Raw genomic sequence first — 16,296 nt, 5'->3', positions numbered from 1 at the left:
CAATGGACCTTGAGAGGTGACGTACTGATGTGCTTTAGCACTCCCTCTGCAGCCTAGATTCCTCAAGCTGCCTCTCGACCAGCTGGGTGAGGGTAGCCTGCTGCTCCTCCATCCGCTGCATGCGGGAATTTAGCTCTGCCATTGATGGGGTGGGTGACCGCATGGGACTTCGGAGTGATGTAGGGCTGAACTCCAGCTGATGGAAGGATTCAAAGTCATCCAATGTGGGCATCTCCCCCTGTGGGCCAGTATCAGACTGCACTGCCGGGGCACTGTTGTCACTACATGCCGCCTCCTCTGCAGTGCAGCTGCTTTCTATGGTGGGTTGGGTGGGCTGTGTTGTGTCAGGGAGCATGGAGACGGTGGGGATGTCAGTGATGGTGCCCGGCACATGTGTTGCAGTTGCTACTGGGGGCAGAGATGCTGAACTGCTGGCAGCATACTCCTGTGCAGGGGCGCTGGCTTGGACATGTGCCGGTGCTGATTGCCTAGACTGTTGTGCAGTACCACTGTCACTTGATACGGCTGTGGGGACACAGAGGACATGCAATTAGTTATGTGGTGGTGCCTGATGGGTGCATCACATGCATCACATGCATCATACAGGTTGATCATTTAATAGTGGCAGTTACATGCATCTGCTTGTTGGGGGTATGCATTGTAGTGATAATGGTTGCCATATGGATCATGATGGGTCCTTTGGCCCAGTCATGCAATGGCTGGGGGGGGTTGTTAATGGGTCCTTTGGCCCAGTCATGCACTGCCTGGGGGGGTTGTTAATGGGTCCTTTGGCCCACTCATGCACTGCCTGGGGGGGGGGGTTGTTAATGGGTCCTTTGGCCCAGTCATGCACTGGCTGGGGGGGGGTTGTTAATGGGTCCTTTGGCCCAGTCATGCACTGCCTCGGGGGGGGGGGGGTTGTTAATGGGTCCTTTGGCCCAGTCATGCCATCACCATATACTCATATGGCATTCATGTTTGACCACTTACCAGCATCTGCAGGTGGGCTCACTCCTGCCTCAGCCTCCCTGATCCCATGGATGCCCTCAAGGTGGAGGACACTTCTGCAACGCTCCTCCCATGCTTGCAGCCTCAGTAGGGAAGGGGGTCCTCCACCTTGTGAAAACAGAAATAAAATATCAAGGCTGAGTACCCCAAAAGGAAATACACCGAACAAGGGTTACAAAGGAACATACAAAGTACTTTATTCTCTACTGAATTCAATTACAAAAACAGTGCAAAGTCAGATAGCTATTGGCCCTCAGTACAACACAACGAACTCCAGCGTGGTTCAGTGTGTTCAGTGAGAGACGCTGTACATTAGAATGCATTTGCTTTTTATACATTTTGTGGGCACTATGTCCAGCCCCACTTCGGGTTAATATTTTACTTTATACATCACCAATTCTAGGGTTCGTGCCGAGTATCAAATAACCGCATTTAACTGGTTTGTCTTTAATACATGTAACAACAAGCGTATGCATTAACTGTGTATTTGAACGTTTCGCATGCAGGCCTTCTTAAACATAAATATAATGTAGTAAGACAGATGTTCTTCCTTCAGTATGCAAACACATTATCTCAATATATGCTTGTGGATTAGTGTCATCGCACGAGTGATCCCTTTACACATAGGTCAACAAAGGACGAGGTCTCAGTTCATGACCTCAACAAGTGGCCTGCAGGCAAATTACACATTAGCTATGTACAGAGGTCAAGACGGCCATGTTGTATTTTGCAATGACATCGTTCACCATTTTAGCTCATAGGGTGACTTTTCAACTACGAATCCTAAAATGACGGTTTGACCCAAAATGGCAATTTGACCTAAAATGGTGGCCTACATAGATTAAAGGTCAGGACCTTGCAACACAGATTTCTCTCGCAAGCGACTTTCGAGCAGCTTGGCGTAGGCCAATATTAAATGTATTTATTACAATAGGAGGCACAATATACTTTCTATTCTGACAACCTGTCCCACTACTGCATTGGCGGTGTGTGGAGATCAGAATCCGAACCCTCAGCCTGAGGTCGTCCCACCGCTTGTGGCAGTCCTTTACACTCCTCACAGTCACGCCCACAGCGGTGCACTTTTGTGCTGCTTCCGCCCACACTTCCTTCCTCCGCTGCTGTGTGGCACGCCGTTGATCGGCACTGAACAGCATCTCTGCATGCTCCACTATGTGCTCCACCAGAACGGTTAGCTTCGCCTCATTAAAGTGCTGTTTGCACTGCCTCTGGGCTGGAATCCTGGCAGACATGCTGGTGGTCCCTTTTGGCTTCTCACAGTGGGGATTCTGCTTGTGCTGACTCTGGATGGCAATGGATTGTGATTCATATGATGGCCGGCTCTCTGTTTCCTGTTTTGGCGATCATGGTATTTCCGGTTCCGTGTCCGTGGCGACGGTGGCGGGCACGGGTTTTGCGCTACTTGTGGCAGTGATATGTCCATTTCCGTGGCTTTTTCTGTGATGGTGGTAACAACGTTTCCGCGTCCGTGTGGAGCGTGTGACCAACAGCACGTAATCGGATGGTCTTTACGCAACCTTGCGGACGCGGAAACTTTGTTACCGCCGTCCTAGAATCACCGCAGTCCAGACTTGAAAGGTTGTAATGAGGCCCATTGTCTTTAGGACTCTGTGGTTAAAGGTCTGATGGTGTTCCACAAGTGTCCCCCCTCTTGCAGGTGACAAGTAGTCTCTTATTTCAGGATACAGTTCCTTTGCTACACTATGGGGAAAATCAAATCAACTAACACTTCACTAAGTCCTTTTACTGTGCATGTTCAAAGTAAGTAAGCTCCCAGTCAACTCCTCGGATTTGCTTCAGTCCTGAGGACATATTATATGCTAATCAGTATGAAGAAATAAGGAAAAAAATAACAACATATTGCAATAGGTGAAGTCCTTTAAACTGCTTCCTCGATCTGTCCCTCGGCAGAAGGCTTTTAGAATCTCCTCAGATAGTTCTGCTGATTGATAGAGAGTTCTACTTGGAGCACAATTCCATGCAAGAGCATGCCCATCTGTGCAACATTAGCTGGATCTCTGATGAATGTGAGCACGTCAACATCGATTGGTCTCCCCACTAGTTCTGGAAATTCAGTGACTAGGCGAAATAGGACGTTGTGAGCCAACCTGCTGTCCTCTGGTGACAGGGACATCCGTCCTGTCTTGCTGAGGTTCAGTATTATATGTTCTTTCCTTGATGTAAACAATGTCTGCACTGCCCGGTCACGTGGAGTGCGACTAGGATCCCGATTTTATTTAAAATGTGGCTTAAATGTTTTGCTGGGTCTCGAAGAAACGTGAGTGTTTCTGTTGTTCGTTCTGACGAGAGCTGGACAGTCTTCGATTATACGAAAGAACAATGTGTTGATAAGCTCATTTATTTCCATCTGTGTTTGGGACATTTGGTTCTTTGTCACTGTACTCAGGAAGTAAGAGAAGTTGTTTGGCAATGACAGTAAGCAGTCTTCTTATTGTCTTTTCATTCTCAGGATCTTGAAGAAATTCAGTGACATTGGTGAGCCTCCCTACCAATGACGGGTATGATCTTAGCACTAGATCAAAATAGGTGACCACATCCTTGGCAATGTCGCTACTGCGGGATACCATAAGTGATTCCAAATAAGGTCTCGGTGTGAAATGAGTCGGGATATTGTAGTTGCTTCCAATGTAAGTGTCCTCGGTCACAATTTGCCATATTCTTTTCTCGTCAAGGCTCAAGTGTGCCTCAGTCCATGAAGGGACCGTTAAATGATGGAACACAAAGTCCTTGAGCTGTGTCTGTAGTAGTATCTCCTTCTGTGTTCTGTGCTGCCCTGCACCCTTTTCGTCGTCGCTGCAGCGGGTCTGAAATTACAGTAAGGCAAGATGTCATGCAGTTCAGATAGTTTTGCATTTCAGACCCTAAAATTTCTCCTGTTGACTAGGCATCACACCTAGCTCTATCTTGGAGTGTCAAGGGAGTTCTCATTCTTCTTCCTGTGGCTATCTTGTGTGGTGTAAGATGATGGCCAGAACCAGGTTGGTTCCGAAGTGCATACATTGCCAAAGGAAGGCAGTGCAACCATGCCTTTCTTTCAGTCAGCTTCAACCTGGCTATCTTTTCCTCTAAGAAGCCATTGAGCTGTTCACAGATTCCATTACCTTGCGGATGATACACCGATGGGAACTTGTGCTTTATACCAAGCAGCAGGTTAATCTGTTTGAATGTTGCATTAACAAAGTGAGGGCCATTATCTGATCTCATGACCTCACACACCCCACCGGGGGAACATCTTTCTCCCCAAAAATGTTGCTGCACAGGTAGAGTCTGGGTGTGTACATGGACCTGCCTCAATCGATCTACCGAATGGACATACCACAATCTGTACCCGTTACACACTTGAATAATGTCGACGTAATCGACATGCAAGTGCTGAAAAGGCCCATCTGGCCTTGGGATGACTCCTCTCATTACTTTTAATGTATGCCCAGCCATGAATTGCTGGCAGATTATACAGTTCACTATAAAAAATGCAACGTGCTCAGCTAAATTCGGTATGAACCAGTCTTCTGTGAGTGTTGCTGCTAAATTTTCTTTTGTCATGTGCGCCGGATATGGTAACTGCTCCAGCGCTAATTTTAATAGGAATTACTGGTTTACCAGTGCTGTCTTGTCGCCACAATTCGTCAGAGGGGTTTAAAGAACACCCTCAACATTTCTAAAGGTTCTTTTCTTCCTGTGGTGCCTCCATTTGGAGTTCCATTAGCTGTATTTGTCCCAAACTACTGTAACTTTCAGGTGCAGTTCGTGTAACCATCATTCGCTCGTTGGAATGGATAACTTCCACTTCCATGATCGTTTCCCTTTTGGATGCCATACGCTTGGCTTCCCTGTCTGCTGCTTGATTTCCGCATGAGATAAAATCTGTCCCCTTCTTGTGGGCAGCGCATTTCACGGCCGCTATGTCCACTGGGAGCTGTAGTGCCTTGATCAGCCTGACCAATAAGGCTGCATGCTGGACTGGCGTGCCATCCGCTCGGAGGTAGCCCCTCCTTTTTCAGTGCGCTAAGCCTGCGTGCACTGTTGACGTAACATAGGTGGAGTCACTGTACACCATTACTTCCTGGTCTGCGTGATTCTCAATGGCGAGCATCAACGCCAATAATTCTGCAGCCTGTGCTGAATAATGAGATGGTATTCATGCACTAATAAGTACTCAAAATTCTCCATTTGTTGTGTGTTTTACCACAGCAACGCCAGTATATCTTTGTCCATCACTTTCATCGACCCTCAAAAACCCATCAATGAAGATGATCTCTCCTTCTGCCAAGGCATTTTCTTTCACCCTGGGGATTTCATCATAGAATTCTTCACAGTTTTCACAGTCATGCGTTGGCTCTCCTTCAGTGACTGGCTCGACTATGAACATAGCTGGGTTCACTATCTTGCATTGGACAATGGATTTGATATGATCACTTCATAGGCAGGAGCTCTCTGAGATGTCAATGTGCCCTTTGGTTTCTCTAGAATGGCAAATAGTGAGTGCTCGATGTACAACGTCATGGAGCATCCCATCACAATGGTTGTAGCCTTTTTCTATGGTGAACCCTGCGGGAGCTAAACTTTGTTCGCAAGGAAAATGACCTCTCATTACTGGGTCCAAATTCCCACTGTAGTATGCCAGGGGCTTGCACCCCAGTGTGGTTCTCTGTGTTAGCACTGCTGTCATACCGCTGCCATTCATGTGTGAAAACAGGTAAAATTCCTCTGCATAATTGGGGATCCCTAGAACTGGTGCTGTGCAAATAGCTCCTTTGAGTTCAGCAAATCCTTTCTCAGACCATTCAATATTTTCTTTCATTACTTGGGCCTTCTTTAGGGCCTGAAGTAAAGGCTTAGTGTAAGAGCTATAGTGGAAGACTCATGCCCTAACATAGTTGCATAGGCCTAGAAAGTTCTGCATCTGTTTTATCGTGTGTGGCTTCAGCCCTTTCTGGGGTCACTCTCTTTCCTTCATGTGAGATTAGCTGGCCTATGTACAGCACTTCTTGTTGACAGTATTGTAACTTTTCCTTGTCAACCTTATAACCTTTCTCAGCCAGTATAGTCAATAGCTGAACAGAATTGTACCTGCATTGCTCTTCTGTTGTGCTGCAAATTAAGATGTCATCTACGTATTGCAGGACAACAATCTTTAGTGCACTATTGCTTAGGTCCATCTACAGGACTCTGTTGAAAATAGATGGAGACTCACAATACCCCTGGGTTAGTCTCATGCTTTTTAGACGCATCTGTCTGAATGTGAATGACGTCAGATCTTGTGAGTCATGGTGCAACGGGATTGAGAAAAATGCATTTTTCAAGTCAATCACTGGGAAGTATTTTGCCTCAACAGGTATATTACATAGAATTGCAGCCGGTTTAGGGACTAAAGGGAACTCGGCCTCAACAATATCATTTATTGGGCCTAAATCCTGTATTAGCCTCCAAGACCCCCCTTTAATTTTTTGATTGGATAAACAGAAGTATGGCATGACGACTCTGACGTCATTAAAATGCCCTGCTCCATCATAGCTGAAAATGTCTAAAAAATCCCTTCATCTGCCTCTCTGGACATGGGATATTGTAGTGCTCTTGGGAGAATTGCTCCTGTTTCAATTTAATCTTTACTTCTCTGAACACATCAGGGTTCCCATTGAGCTGTCCTAGTCTATATAAAATTTTGGCCCACTGTGTGCTGGTGGATTTCCCCTATTCCCATTGTTACGTCCCATTCCAGGGTTCGTGGTTTGCCCTGTGCTCATCGTCTGTGATAGTTGCAACAGTGCCTGTTGGGATTGTCTTTGTGGGAAATTCCCCATGCTCTAATGTTGCACTCCTTGTTGCGCTACTGGTGCTTGGTGTTGCACCGTGTGATTCTGTGCAATACCCTGCTGTAAAATGGCAGGTGGATTTGCCACGCTTGCTCCTGTCCCTTGGCCGTTCTGCAACATGCCTTGTTTTCTCCATGTGCGAGCTAAGTGTCCTGTCATTCCACAAAACCAACATACTGGCGGTGGTCGGATCATTTGCCCATTTGACATATCTTGATTACCATTTTGCATATTTTGAAAACCTCCTTGATTATTTTGGAACCCTCCCTGATTGCTCTGCCATCCTCTTCCCCTAAATCCTCTTCCTCTGGGGTAAAACCCAGTATTGCCCTGATTTCATTATGCTGCTGTGGATAAGTCACCTGCCGCATGCTCCATTCAGCTGTGCTAGTTATCATGGCTCCCTCAAGAGCATATTTTAACAATTTCTTCTGCACCAATTTTGCTTCCTCACCCTTACGTGCAGCTTCCTTTTTGTGATTCTTTTCTTGCAGCAATCTGCAATTGTGCGCAATAGTCAGCTGTATTTCAGCCCAAGGCTTAGACTCAATTCCCACCAATTTCTTCAGTTGTTTCTGTACCGGCTCTGGGAGCCCTTGGCACAATATATGGTAGAACACAGGTATAGTTTCGTCCAAGATTCATGAGTCTCGAGTACCCATGCGTCTTGAAAATTCTGTATATAAATTAACGGATCCTCAGACTCCTTCATTTTTCATGTCATTATAGGTCCCATATCGGAAGTGTCTGGGTATAGCACACGTAGCGCGTTCCATACTGCAGCTCTACTATTGTTAAATGGAGCTCCGTCATGTGAGGTATTAATTGTGGTTACAACAGGGTAGCCTGCTCGTGCCCACACATCGTCTGCTCTCTCATCAAATATGGGGATTAGGAGACCCTTAATGTCCCTTATGGCTAACGTGTTTCCTCCTGTCATTTTTTCTAACTCATGTATCCAATTTCCGGCTCCCAATGTCAGTATTGGAAGCTTGTTTTTCAAATGTTCTCGATCCACATGTGGCCATGGAATATATTGTGGTCTTACTCCCCCTTTCTAGAGTAACGGAAATTGGGATGCATAGCCCCCCCTCTCTTCTCTCATTGTTCTCCTGTCTATTGCAGGGGTAATATTCCAGCATCGCCGTCTGCCTGGCAATGTCCTGAGCCTATCTACATAGGGCGGTGAAGATACCCCCCTCTGGCCGTGAGATACTTCTTCATGTCGGTCTGACTGCGTGGCTGACTCTGATGCCCTCGGTGCAGACTCGCTAGTGTCTGACCATCTTACTCCTTTCTCTCTTGGGAGTCGTCTTTTGCTCCATCTTTCTTCCTCATTTTCCTCACGCTCCTCCCTTTCCGAGTCGGACAGTGTCAGTGCCCAACTAGTGTCACTTCTCGTGTCTTCTTTTTTCCTACTTATTTCTAGTTTATCCAAGGATAGGTCTCTATTCCCACTACTTCAGGAGACATCCTCAGTGTCATAAACTTGAGTGCTCCCCAGGTGATCGTCTTACCCCTCCCCTTGGGGTGTTTGTTCTAACCCCATTTCATTATATATTCTATCAATCATTTCTCCAATGCTTCTGGTGTCGAAGTCAACTTACATATTCGCCCTAGACATGCCTGGTAATCGTATGTCTTCCCACTCTACTACTGGAGCGGGTTTCCTAACCTCTCTCCCCAGATATTCAAGATTGCGTGCTCTTTGTCTCCGCTTACTTTCTATGTCGTCATCGAATTCTCTGCGCTTACTCGCCTCTTCTCTTACTCTTTCTTCTTCCTTTTTCTTTTCATTTCTACATTCAATTGCCCTTCAAATTTCCTCATCTCTTTGTCTCTTTATTCTTTTCTCTCATATCCTTTGTTCTTCCTCTGACCTTTGCTGTTCCTGTCTGACATGATCGGTTGCTTCTCTTTGTTTGCGATCGAGCTGTCTTTCTTGCTCTTCGCGATATAGCTGTTCTCGCCTTTGTCTGTCTTTCTTTTGTATTTTTTCATCTCTTAACTCCTTCTCTTTACCTTTTCTCTGTACATCATCTAACCTCTCCTTTTGTTTCGCGTCATCAATGCCTTTGCCATCAAGTTTCAATAAAATGTGTCCTCCCATCCATTTGTTTTTGCGAATGCTATCTCATCAGTTCTATCTTCATTTCCCTTCCATCTCTTCCCTTCTCTCTCTTTGTCGAGAGATGTGCTTGTCTGTGTTTGATCCCTTCTTTTGTCATCGCATCGCCCCTTGTCCTGTGCGACTGTGGAGGCAATATCCTCATCCTTATCTTCCCCTTGATTTTTATCACTACTATGCGTAGGTGACTCATATGCGGGGTTGCTATACTCTGTGTCTGCTTTAAGTTCTCTCAGCAGGTATAATCCCTCGTCTTTACTTTCTTCACCCTTTGTTCCAGATGGGGTGGGTGGCGCAGTAGGTGTCTCTCCCCTCTCTGTGCATACATTAAGCATCTAATCTATTGGCGGCTCCTCTTCCTTTCCCTGTTCATACATTTTCCAAAGTTCTAGAACAGCGAGGCGTTTGTCTAACTTTTGCATGTGGCATGCAAATATGCCGTCATGTGTTGCAAAACAGCTTTAGATAAGGACCCACCCTGTGGTCATGGCATAAACATCTTGTGGGTGATTCCTTTACCCCACTCTGTACTGTATTTCTTCAGTTTGGGTGCGTGTTTCGGCAACTGTTTGCACAAGTGTGTCAATGGTGTCATGTCTTCCACACTTAAATCTGTTCCCTTTCCTCTTATATATCACTTGTCAACACTTCTGTGTGGCTTAAACAGTTCCAACAATATGAGCGAGCACCAAACACTGCAAGCTAAAATCCAAATTTTTCACAACATTTTATACCTTCTAATTTACTCGAAAAACATCAATTCATATGCGATATTATCTTACCTATGCAACCGCGTAAAATTTCAATCATTTTTCTCAAGGAAAATGTTTTGATGTATGACGTCACAACAAAAAACATGTAAGACAGATGCTAAACAGACTAGACGAACACCAGCTGGTCACAGATATCTCTGCCTCTAATCATTACCCCTTCATGGAGTCTAAACGTACCCCTTTCATGACGTCTTTAACCGTTATGGTAGTCTAATTGTTCCCCCTTTAGCTGGGACTCTGGGTACACGTTTCTTCTAGCTACTTGTATTAAAAGCATAGGAATAAGGCGAATCCTCTCACTTCTCAGGTGTCTTCCCCGGTAGCCTCTCTTTTCTCGGGTGTCCTCCCCGTTAACCTTTATTTACTCAATTATTCTTGAGTAATTATCCCCTTATATATATACATTCTTCTCTACTTCTAAATATATTTTGTTTTTTCCCACCTCCCTCCTTTACCTTTTGCCTTTACTTGTTCTAAGACATGCCCTTTTGCCAAAACATTCAATCTTTTTCACTCACCGTTCGCATGGTTCCTCTCTGGACCCTCGGGATCACCACCTTTGTTACCGCCTTCTTTGGTTTTTCACCCGTTTAGCTGCCCGTAGGAATGGGAAGGGATAGCGTGGGGAACACAGGTCCCTTCAGGCCCTGGTCTACAGTTTTTCTTACACTACCACTGTCTAGGGGGAGCTTCACGGTCTACTCGGCCGAATGGCAAAGGACTTGTGATATTGCCAAAGACCTAGAGTTACTTTATGTCAACGGTCAATGGGTGTCTTATTCTAATCAATGATCGATAATCGATAAACCATCAATCTCTGCTACCAAGTGTACTCCGGAGAACCCCGGCGGGCCCATAGAGCCGAGGTTTGTTCCAAAAGTACTTTAAGACGAGATAGCTGCACCCTTGAGATGGATGGGGGTGCAGATTTATTACTCCAACACCAATCAATAAGGACATCTGAATGATTTGGTAAATGGAATCCGTTTAATGACAAGTACAAAAAACGGGGAGTCATGGAAATCAGCAGTGATGCGATCGTCCTTCTCGCTGCAACTCCAATGAACTTCATAAAAATCATAGCATTTATACTGAAAACTCATCATAATTGACGTATAACACTCAAAAGTTAATATGCAATTCTATTGGTTAGGAAAAGGTAACTTTAATATAGGTACTATATCTGTATATGGTAACAGAGTGAGGGGATTGGGTAAACACTGTGAGGTGGGCGTCTAAACCCTTCCTTCAAAGATGACTACTGTAGACGTCACTAAAGTATGACGCCCCATTGGTTCTACTAACTATAGGACCCTAGATTATTTGGTCCATTGTGATTGGGTTGGCACCAACCCCATGCATAAAATTCCACTTTGCTTAGCAGCACGTAGAATGGTCAGCCAGGTGCAGGGTGCCCGCTAGTTGCACGGCCTTTCTCCAATTAAGGTTACAATCAATCATCACTTCAACAACTATGTGTCAGTTAAGTTGCTGTGGTTGGCCTCAAAACTGCATCTTCTGTCTGGGAAACTTCCGATATCTCTGCCTCGGCTGATGCCAAGCGTAGGTGTGAACTTGTGCTTCTCCTCGCTCGGATGGTCACGTGCTTTCCACACCGTGAATTTGTCTAGTTTCACTCAATTTGTGCATTTGATTCTTATTCAGTTTGCCACCTGCATACGCCTCCTTATCTTGACCTTTCACAGACAGGATATTGTGTTCTTAAGTTTCAATTATATGTAGCTACTGTTTGTTCCTTCTGTTGGTATGACCTTGGCTCTCCTGGCACGAGCTGCATTTGCCGAGTTTCGATTCAGCTGTCTCTTCTCATTTTGCTAGAATATGAATCTCTGTTCATTCGGCCTTTAGTAACCTGGGTTGATTCTGCTTTGTTTGAAAAGTGGAGTTACACTTATAATACTGTGGTTCGTTTTGAGGTACATTATGTATAATGGCACTTGCCACACTATTCTTCTACTTAGCATTGCAAGCCGCATCATTTTCTTAGCTTTCTTGCGGTTCCAAGCATATGTACAAGTGTTAGCTGACTGAATATCTTCCTCATGTTTACAGCTTAAGCTTCTTTGTATTTCAACATCGTTCTCGCCTTTTAGGTTCACAATATCCTTATTGATGGCGTTTCGTCTCTGGGAGTCATTCTCGGGTTGTCCTTTCTCCTACTTGTACGTCAGTCCGGGTCCTTGTGACTTCATTATTCGTCTTCCATTAAGACCTTTTTGGTTTCTTCCGGGACTATACTTGGGCAATCTTCATTTCGTCTCATTTGTTGGTAAGGTTTCCTTAATGGATACCTTACTGTGCATGATTTTCTTGGTATCAGTACTTCAATAGGTGTTGCTCTTCTGATAGGCACTAGGCAGAGCCCTACTGTGGCTCTCTGCTGATTTATCTGTTCATCATTCGTCACATATTTTGGTATGAATGTTCCTGGTACTTCAAAATGGGCGACTGGAGTGTAGGTTTTAGTTGGGACCTCCTCTACAGCAGCTCTAGATTTATGGAGCACTGAGGGAAAGCTCCACCCACTCTGCCTGGATACTAGTGTCCCCTTCCAATGATTACCAACTTTGAAGCACTTCCAGACATCACCGCATATGAACAAAAGTGGGTTTATGTCAGCCATGCTTCCCTGGTCTTGGAAGGGGTCATTGACAATTAAGAAAACTCTTCATCGAGTGACCCTCTCGAAGATTAAATTTGATATCCACATTCAAGGGGTCAATACGTATATAACACCGAAGGAAAAATGTCTTAGTATCTTAAAAGATGATAGTCCCCTTTCTGATGTGCTGGCCAATGAAGCAGATTCCAGTAGAATAACTTTAGGGTATCTAAACTCAATATTAGAGAATCAACCTTTTTGGTCTGAAGAAACAAGAATACTAGAAGAAATAAGTGGGATTCTAATCAGAAGTGTTTTAAAGTTAAAATAGGACACAAACGGTTGCATTTTTGATAATTTTATGTGGAATCACTTTCTTGTTGAATTGATTGTGAGATGTAAAGGGAACATTCATCAAAGCCTATTTTTCAACTAGGAGTTAGGTAATCCGTTACTGTCTACTGTTTGGTTGATTGTGTTTCTTCTTTTTGTTTAAGGCACAGGACATTGAGATCCTGTAATGGTTTGACAGTGATCAAAACCCACTAGTCACTAATTAGAAGCCATTGGCACCACGTACCTATAATGTGCTGATTAATCGTGTTGATGATGGGGTGGACTGGTTCATTTCCCTCACACGGCAAAATGTGAGAAGGAGAAAGCTGAGGGTGTGCTGCAGTGTCTGGGGAATATACACAACAGGGAAGAAGAGTGTGCTTGTTTTAATATTTGTTAAACACATCTATAATAAAGGGTTGTCCAAACTAATGCAAGCTGTGGATGCTGCATATAGAAGCAAAAACGGGTGAGTCTGAATGCAGGGCAGCGGCATGCCATAAAACAGTCATATACACATTTGTTAAAAATGAAGAAAACAGTTTCAATTAAACAGTAATGGGAATTACTTGATAACGATACATGAGAAAAGAATCTCAAATCCTGAATTTTTGATGTTGGTTTCGCAGGGTCTTTTTTGGAGAGGGAAGAGGGGGATGCTAGTCTAATCTCCCCAGTAGCTTGGATATCTCATTTTCAAGACATTGGGCCTCATTACGAGACCGGCGGTAACCATGCTGGTGATACCGGCGGGTTGCTGCTGGACCTGTATGATTTACCAGCGGTAAATTGTAAGCCCCCATTCCCATATAGTCCCATAGGACTCTATGGGAGTGGGGAACACAGAAGCACCAGACCGTTAATAAGGGTGCCGGTGCTTCCATGAAAACTCTGCGAGTGGGTGCCGTTCCGCCTAGCAGGTCTGACCTGCTGGGCAGGACGGCACCCACCCGCAGAGTTTTAGTGTGCCAGTCTGGAAACAACAATGCCAGTAAGCTTACCGGCACCGTTGTTTCCATACCGGCACACTTAGAATGAGGCCCATTTTGTCTAAAGTAGGGTCTTGTAGTAGCAGGAGTGATTTGAACTCCAGATGATAGCTAGAAATGACCTCTGTTACACCAAAGTAGAGTGCAGTTTGTATATTGTCAATGAAAACCGGTAAACGTGCTTCAGACACACAATTTCATTGTACTCTCATTTCAAAATTCAGCTGTCCAGTAGAGGTGGTACTAAGAAAACAGAGTGAATCCTTTGCTTGCAAGTTATTGCTATACCAACTTTCTAATATTTATTTTAAAACTTCTGGGTAATTTTGGATCTGCAATAATACTGACAGCTGTCTGAAATGTTTGATACACATGTGACAAGATCAAGATGAATTAAGTGATGCATATTCCATTTTGTACATCTGTGCTTGTTTTGGAAAATGTGGCATTGCGATGATGCATATCACTCAAACAACATTATGCATAATGCCTAAACTGTCCTCAGATCAAGTTACCATGATAGTGTTAATAGACAACTAATTAATACATTAGCCCAAATGCATTTTCAACGAGCAATGGATGCATATCCATCTTTTTGCTGTAATGAAATTTGTTGTTGAACCTTAATGTGTATGTATTGTTTATACATCGGTCGAGCTCTGTTATATGGTACACATGGAGAGTCCATTATGCCGGATAACCAAATATACGCGTTAATAGATTGTCTGTGTTCCTGAATTGCAGATTCATGGATCCCTCACTACCCTGATCAACATGTCTAATTTCAGCCTTTTACTACACCGCTCACAGTAGTTCCACTTTGATTCTGCCTTCTGGAATTTGCTCCCTTTTACCCCACTCTATGTGTTCTATTGTCTGTCATATTGTCATTTTGACTTGCTGTGTTCTAGCTCCTGGGTGTCTCACTGTACATTTACCTCTCTGGGTTTTTGGTCTAAATTATCCTAATTAAATGTTACCTTGCATGAATTTGCTCCTCAAATTCGCCTTTTTTTATTTTGTCCCACTGTGATGCTGATCCCAGCTACCCCACTGCAGTTTTGCACCTATGTTTGCTTGTGGGGATAGATTCAAGGAACGATTGCACTGCAGTGTTTACCTGGTGCTTAATACTGCCTGCTCTCGTATATCTTCACCCCAATGTGATGTCGTAACAGGTGTTGCATGCTGTTTGCTTCTAGGAGCACCAGTCCACTCCATTGTGCCTTTGAACATGTCACAATTACTCTAATAGAGGTGCACCACTAACAGGGTGTTGCACAGCCACACTGAAATTATGCCAAAATGCCTATCAAGAACTCCACTGAATGCGCTCTCTATTACCATTATCAAATTATACGTTGCAGCACAAAATACACATAGCCGCTAAGCCACAATCACACACAGCAATTTACCAACCCATCCTACAGACATCAAACATCAGAAAGCAGAACATTTTCAACCACATTATACATCTAAGTTTCAACCAAGGCATCCTCACACTACAGCCACACATTTCTCTTATCTGAGCACAGTAGTAGCTCAAGTTCTCTCAACAGGAAACACCTAGAAACTGACACAGGTGCTCGCAAATTTCACACATCAACACAACAGCAAAGCTGCCTTGCATTTTCCTTCTTTCCCAACTAATCAAACAAATCCCCCCTCTCATTGAGATCCACCAGACCACCATCCAAATCCACAAACATAAGAGAAAGCTGTAAATCAGAGTGAAGGGTCCAGATAATTGTCCTTCCTAGACTTCTCCTCACCCATAATCTGTCATCAGGCCTTGCACCTTAGTCACCCAGCCTTTTATGTGCTCACTAGGGCAGTTCCGATGTCAGAGTGCTAGTATATGCACAATATAAATCAACATGTGTTAGCAATGCTGATGTCTTCAGGGAAACAGTTCTAATTTGATCCAACACTTCCTTGACTGGTTTGTTTTGAAATGTTTCCCTAGGGAGCACACACCCCAAAGTCTACTAGTGAAATGTCTGTGACTGTGTACTTCTGCATTTACAGGCGCAACCTGGTTGGTTTACCAGAATGATAATATTCTACAGGGGTGGCCCCACACTCAGGTGATATTCCCTCCTATTAAGTGAGGATATATAATATGTACTTCAACAAAAGGAAAGAACACAAACAACGATCTGTATCAAACAGTTGGTGTACCCTCAGATAGCGGAATCTCAAAACAGCCACTTAGCAAATATGGGCTGCATTCTGTGTTCTATGTATTCAATAACAAACAGTGTTATTCCAGGTGGATGCCGCCGACTCCGGGTCTGGACCCTTCCTTCCTTCCTTCCTTCCTTCCTTCCTTCCTTCCTTCCTTCCTTCCTTCCTTCCTTCCTTCCTTCCTTCCTTCCTTCCTTCCTTCCTTCCTTCCTTCCTTCCTTCCTTCCTTCCTTCCTTCCTTCCTTCCTTCCTTCCTTCCTTCCTTCCTTCCTTCCTTCCTTCCTTCCTTCCTTCCTTCCTTCCTTCCTTCCTTCCTTCCTTCCTTCCTTCCTAGCACCAGCCCCTGACTAGAGCGAGAGGCTTGATACCCCATACTTGGTACACCCCTTTTTGAGGA

This window comes from Ambystoma mexicanum, chromosome 1q, assembly GCF_040938575.1.
Source record: "Ambystoma mexicanum isolate Mex_15411 chromosome 1q, UKY_AmexF1_1, whole genome shotgun sequence".
Taxonomy (NCBI): Eukaryota; Metazoa; Chordata; class Amphibia; order Caudata; family Ambystomatidae; genus Ambystoma; species Ambystoma mexicanum.
The sequence above is the reverse complement of the archived record's forward strand: the minus strand, read 5'-3'. Positions refer to the sequence as shown.